This window comes from Myxocyprinus asiaticus, chromosome 21 (assembly GCF_019703515.2).
Source record: "Myxocyprinus asiaticus isolate MX2 ecotype Aquarium Trade chromosome 21, UBuf_Myxa_2, whole genome shotgun sequence".
Classification (NCBI taxonomy): Eukaryota; Metazoa; Chordata; class Actinopteri; order Cypriniformes; family Catostomidae; genus Myxocyprinus; species Myxocyprinus asiaticus.
In genome coordinates this window covers 10,002,204-10,009,108 of record NC_059364.1, presented here as the reverse complement: position 1 = coordinate 10,009,108, position 6,905 = coordinate 10,002,204, and positions in this window count along the sequence as shown.

Sequence of the window (6,905 nt, the reverse complement as noted above, 5' to 3'; positions counted from 1 at the left end):
AGGCATAGTCAAGACCCAACCACCTCTGGGGGCCATTTTTTTTTTTTATGTAGGCATATGCTAGGCTAGATGGACGTGTTTGACCATTGCGTCATGTCTCGCTGTTTTTTCATTGTCTCATGCAGTAACAAATTTACTCATCTCGGGACACCCGCTTTTATTCTTTGCACTGCATTTGTTTTAGCCCAAGAATGTCAGTCATCATCAGTGCTTGGCACACATCCAAAATTGCACTTGCATTTTTATCTTAAATTCTATGAATATTACAATTGTGAATTTTAATTTGACATCCTATATTGGCACTTAAGTATTTGAGTAGATTTGATTCCTTTTGCAGACTAATTAAACAAATAAACAAACAAATAAATAAATCATATGACATGTTCCTGGAAAAGTCTCTACACGAACGATCGCGCAGATGTAGGGAAGTTTCCACCACCTCGCTGATAATAACTCTGCACACCGGTGTGTTCATGTTAACTGATCTTAACTGACTAAACAATGTAACTGGAATTAAAGTAGCTGTCAGCCTAAAAGTAGATGGAGCTCCAAGTCACACCTACCAATGACGTGGACCAATGGCAGTAAGACGGTGTTTAGCAGCCTGTACAAAGTTTTTCCAAGAGTTTGCACTGGCAGGCTGTTACGAACCACCAAAACGAACTCAAAAACACCTTCATTTTGGCCAGACATTGTTTGAAATGAAGTCACACCCATTAGTTCTTTGATTTCGTATAAAGTATACCAGGGTATTTATGCACATTTAAAGATGGCCTATAAAAGACACATCATGTCAGGTTAATGACAGAATTTCCATTTCTTAAGGGGAACTATATCTTTAAGTGGCTATCATCAGTCAGTTTACATTTGTAGAGTCCCAAATGCATGTGTTCTGTGCACTGCTGGTCACAAAATATAACCTAACTAGAATCTCAGCATTTCCTTTAAAAAAAACGTCTGACAAATTTTCTTTCATTTGCTGTGAGATATTAATCTTAAAATGTCACTGTGCAGTCTCGAGTTCTCTAGGAAAACTGATTGTGCCTCCAACCTCAATAAGGACTGAACCTTACAACAAAGTGCAGCCGGGAGCTAACTGCATGTAGACACATTACCTTCAATAACCCTGAAATCTGAAAGCTTGTACAATCAATATGCTGACCTCTTAGTAATACCTGCTGGCTTTGAAATAGTGTATAATTTTCCTTCCCTTCAAAACATTCTTCATCAGTAATTTTCAGCTGATGGTGCACAGGTTTACAAAATTATATAAGTGAGTGTCTTGTGTCAGAACCAAGATTCGAATTTGGGTCTCTGGCGCAAGAGTCTTAATTTCCACCACTGAGCCACAGAAGGGAGTTGAACCCAATAGTCAGACGTGTTCTTAAATGAACTCAAGAGTTTAACAAAAATAGCAAAAAGGGTACAAAAAGCAATTTCTTACTAACAACCATAAAACAGAAAAAAATCTTTCATCCAAAAAGCATCCAAAAGGAAGGAAAAAATAATCTCCAAAGAACTCAGGAAAGACACCAAAAAAAAAAAAACAAAAAAAAAAAACAGCAAAAATAAACAGTGAAAAAAAAAAAACAATCCAAAAAGGCATTCAAAGTTTAGTACTTAGAACTAGAGCAGACTTACGGCAGCAACTGGCTAGGAACATCAATAATCAATCAAAGAAACAAAAAGGAAGTGATCAGCTTAAATACACAGCCCAGAACGAGGCACATGTGAAAACAATAACACATGATACAAAGGCGGGAAACTGAAATGAAACACAATGACGGCCTCTAATGGCCAAAATATAACATTAAAGCAAAAAACTTTGACAGGACCCCTCCCTCTAGGAACGGCTCCTGACGTTCCCTCCCGGATGACTGGACTTGCGAGCATGAAATTCTTGAATTAGTTTGGGGTCCAAGATGTCCTTGGCAGGAACCCAGGAGTGCTCCTCAGGGCCATAGCCTTGCCAGTCCACAAGATACTGCCAGGACCCACGTACTCGACAGGCATCCAGTATTCTGCGGACTGTGTAAGCTGGCTGGCCACCAATGATACGAGGAGGGGGAGGTTTACCTGTCGCAAGAAAAGGAGGAGACAAAACAGGTTTTAACAGTGAGACATGAAAAGTGGGATTTATCTTCAAAGACTTAGGCAAGTATAATCGATAAGTAATTGGGTTTACTTTCCTGGCAATCTTGAAGGGGCCAATGAACCTCTGGGAAAGTTTACGGGATTCCACCCGCAAGGGAATGTTCTTAGTGGAGAGCCAGACTCTTTGGCCGGGGCACAGAGTGGGGGTAGGTCTGCGTCTGGCCTGGTGCTGATACTGCCGAGAGACCTTCAAGAGATTGAGTCAGGCTTTTTTCCATGTCTGGCGGCAACGTTTAACGAACTGTTGAGCAGAGGGAACTGCAACCTCCACTTCTTGCTCAGGGAATAGTGGAGGGGTGTATCCCAACTGGCACTCGAAAGGGGACATGCCTGTAGCAGAGGAGCGAAGGGTATTGTGAGCGTATTCTGCCCACATGATGAAGGAAGACCAAGAGGATGGGTTGTTAGCTGCCATACACCTCAGTGTAGTCTCAAGATCTTGGTTAAGCCTCTCCGTTTGCCCATTGGACTCCGGGTGGAACCCAGAAGATAGACTCACTGTAGCCCCCAGAGATTGACAAAATGCCCGCCAGAATCGGGAGGAAAATTGGGGTCCTCGATCAGAGACGATGTCTTGTGGGATGCCAAAGACTCGGAAGACGTGGTTTATAACCAATTCAGCAGTTTCTTTAGCGGTAAGTAGTTTGGGCAGAGGAATAAATCCTTGGAGCGGTCTTGGAGGATCTATCAACTATGACCATGATAGTGGTGTTGCCTTGTGATAGCGGAAGTCCAGTGATAAAATCCATGGAAAGATGAGACCAAGGTCTATGAAGTATGGAGAGAGGATGCAATAGTCCCTGAGGAGAACGGTGAGGGACCTTACTTTGGCTGCACGTGGGACATGCATTTACAAATGTTGTCACATCCTCCTTGATAGTTGGCCACCAAAATCGTCTTTGGAGGAACTCAAGAGTGCGAGAGGTACAAGGATGACAAGTGAGACGAGAGCAGTGTCCCCACTGGAGGATCTGGGAGCGGACAGCTTTAGGGACAAACAGGCAGTGGGTTGGCCCCCCTCCTGGGTCAGGTTCTCGGGCTTGTTTTACAGTATTTTCCAGATCCCACCTGATAGGAGCTATTATCTTGGAACTGGGGATAATCGATGCAATAGAATCTTCCTGAGGAGTGTTTACATATACTCAGGACAAAGCATCAGGTTTTAGGTTCTTAGAGCCAGGGCGGTAGGATAAGATGAAATGGAAACGGTTGAAGAATAAGGACCAACGTGCCTGGCGGGGGTTGAGTCGCTTTGCCTGCTGAATGTATTCCAGATTTTTGTGGTCCGTGAATACTTGGAATGGGTGTTTGGCCCCCTCAAGCCAATGCCTCCACTCTTCAAGCGCTAGCTTAACTGCCAGTAACTCTCGATCCCCTACATGATAGTTCATCTCAGTCGGTGTAAGGCAGTGGGAAAGGAATGCACATGGATGCAACTTGTTGTCCTCCCCCCTTTGGGACAGCACAGCTCCAACCCCTATGTCCAAAGCATCGACCTCCACGATGAAGGGTTTATCTGGGTTAGGGAGAATAAGAATAGGTGCAGAGGTAAAATGGCTTTTGAGTTTGCTGAAGGCCAACTCTGCTTCATGTCCCCAATTAAAGCTGGTTGTGTTCCCCTTGGTGAGGGCAGATAAAGGAGCCGCCACAGTACTGAAGTTCCGGATGAACGTGCGATAAAAATTGGCGAAGCCAAGGAAACGCTGTACTTCCTTTACCGACGAGGGGGAGGGCCAATCCACAACTGCTTGAACCTTTTGAGGGTCCATTTGTATCTGGCCAGGCTTGATAATGAACCCCAGGAACTGAACTTTGGTCACATGGAACTCACATTTCTCAGGTTTAACATAAAGATGGTTATCAAGAAGACGTCTGAGAACCTTACTGACGTGTTTTACATGCTCTTGGAGGGAACTCGAGAAGATGAGGATATCGTCTAAGTAGACAAACACAAATTGGTTGAGCATGTCTCTGAGAACATCATTGAGAGCTTGAAATACTGCAGGAGCATTAGTGAGACCGAAGGGCATAACTAAATATTCATAGTGCCCAGTGGGCGTGTTGAAGGCGGTCTTCCATTCATCTCCTTGTCTGATGTGCACGAGATGGTAGGCATTGCGCAAGTCAAGCTTAGTGAAGATGGAGGCTCCTTGCAGAATTTCGAAAGCAGTGGTCATTAGCGGCAAGGGATAGTTTCGAATAGTGATCTTAAGGCCCCTGTAATCAATACATGGCCGGAGCCCGCCATCCTTCTTCCCAACGAAAAAAAATCCAGCTCCAGCAGGGGAAGTGGATGATTGGATGATACCTGCCACAAGGGATTCGTTAATGTATTTGTCCATAGCGGTTCGTTCGGGGAGAGACAAAGAATATATGACCTCTGGGGGGACAGGTTCCTGGGAGCAGCTCAATGGCACAATCATAGGGGCGATGAGGAGGTAAGGAGGTGGCCTTCCTTTTGCTGAACACTGCTTTGAGGTGGTGGTACTGAGCAGGGACTTGAGGCAGATCTAGGGCTTCTTGGGACTCGAGAACAAGATCAGGGGAGTTCTGGGCCAAGCATGTAGTCTGACAGGTGGGACCCCAATTGAGAACAGTGCCAGTGGACCAGTCAAAGTGTGGATTATGCTGGAGGAGCCAAGGGTGACCGAGGATAATAGGGAACTCTGGAGTCTGTATAAGGTGAAAGCACATTCTCTCCTGGTGCTGGTAAGTGACGAGACAAAGGAGAGAGGTGAGGTGGGTTATTTTCCCTGGAGCTAACGGTCCTCCATCCAAGGCTGTTGCAGTTAGGGGGGCAGGAAGGGAATTAATAGGAATCTGGGGACTTTTGGCAAAGGAAACATCCATGAAATTCCCGGCAGCACCAGAATCAATCAGTGTCTGGAGTTGGTGTTTTTGATCTCCCCAAGTGAGTGTGATGGGAAGGAACAATCTAGAGTTGGAAGGTGAAGCTGTGCGTGTAACTCCCGTTACAGTCCTTCCTTGCCTGTACGGGACTGGGCGTTTCCCGAAAGCTCGGGGCAGGCGGAGCGAAAATGGCCATACAATCCACAATATAGACAACAGCACTCTCTCATGCAATGGTCTCGTTCAGATGGGGAAAGCCTAGTCCTTCCCAATTGCATGGGTTCCGAGGACTCGTGGGGCAGGGGTAGCATTTGAGCAAGTGCTGGACTGGCAGACAATGTGGAAACAGATGGCCGATTCAGTCTTCTCTCCCTCAGGCGATTATCCAGCCGGATTGCTTGATCCATGAGGGTCTCGAGATCACGAGCAGGTTCTCTGGTAGCCATATCATCCTTGATTGCCTCAGACAGACCATTCAGGAAACACACCATGAGCAACTGCAACTGTCCGAAACTGTATGGCATATTCAGCCACGCTACCATTACCTTGTCGGAGGGTGAGAAGTCTCTTAGAGGCTTGCCGGCCACTGAGGGGGTGGTCAAAGACTCGCTTGAACTCCTTTTCAAACACAGAATAAGCCTTCCAGACTGCTGTTGCCCAAGAAAGAGCCTTGCCAGAAAGGAGGGTGATAACATATGCCATCTTGGCCCAATCTGAGGGGAAGGAAGATGGTTGTAATTCAAATGTGAGAGAGCATTGAGTCAGGAACCCATCACATGCACTGGGATCACCTGAGAAATGTTGTGGTGGAGGTAGGCGAGGTTCAATCAGAGGAGAGAGCACTCAAGAATACAGAAGGGGTACCAAGGCAGCAGTAGCAGGCAGCAGTTCCAGGATCTGATGGACAGAAATCATGAGATCTGACAGCACTTGTGAGTGTTTAGCCATCACAGTCTCCTGCTGAACTAATGCTGACTCATGGCGTTGGATTGTGGACTCCTGCTGAGCAATTGTGGCCAGGAGTTTGAGCATTAGGCATCTCTGGGTTCATATTGTGGCTTGGTTATTCTGTCAGAGCCAGGATTTGAACTTGGGTCTCTGGCGCAAGAGTCTTAATTTCCACCACTGAGCCACAGAAGGGAGTTGAACCCAGTAGTCAGACGCGTTCTTAAATGAACTCAGAGTTTAACAAAAATAGCAAAAAAGGTACAAAAAGCAGTTTCTTACTAACAACCATAAAACAGAAAAAATCTTTCATCCAAAAAGGATCCAAAAGGAGGGAATAATCTCCAAAGGACTCAGGAAAAAGACACCAAAAAACAGCAAAAATAAACACAGGGAAAAAAACAATCCAAAAGGCATTCAAAGTTTAGTACTTAGAACTAGAGCAGACTTACGGCAGCAACTGGCTAGGAACATCAATAACCAAGCAAAGAAACAAAAGGAAGTGATCAGCTTAAATACACAGCCCAGAACGAGGCACATGTGAAAACAATAACACATGATACAAAGGTGGAAAACTGAAATGAAACACAATGAGGGCCTCTAGTGGCCAAAATATAACATTAAAGCAAAAAACTCTGACAGTCTTGAACATCTACCAGTTGATCATCTGGTAAGTGCTTGGTTTTCAAGCCATTGGCCATCTTTGCATGTAAATAAATAGAAACTAAGAGAAATGCTTTGGATTATTAATTTATTTAGGAATTTGGATAGTAGTTTGAAAGATCTGCTGTTTAAATCGGTCTGTGCTTACCGAAATTCGAAGTACTTCCCCCAGTGGCCAAAGCTGGAAGTGTTTCGGGTGAAATATCCACAAAGCAGCACCAAAAGTTTTTAGTTCTAAATACAGTCAACAGGAATGCATTTTTTATTTACCCTACCCCTAACCCAAACCCCAA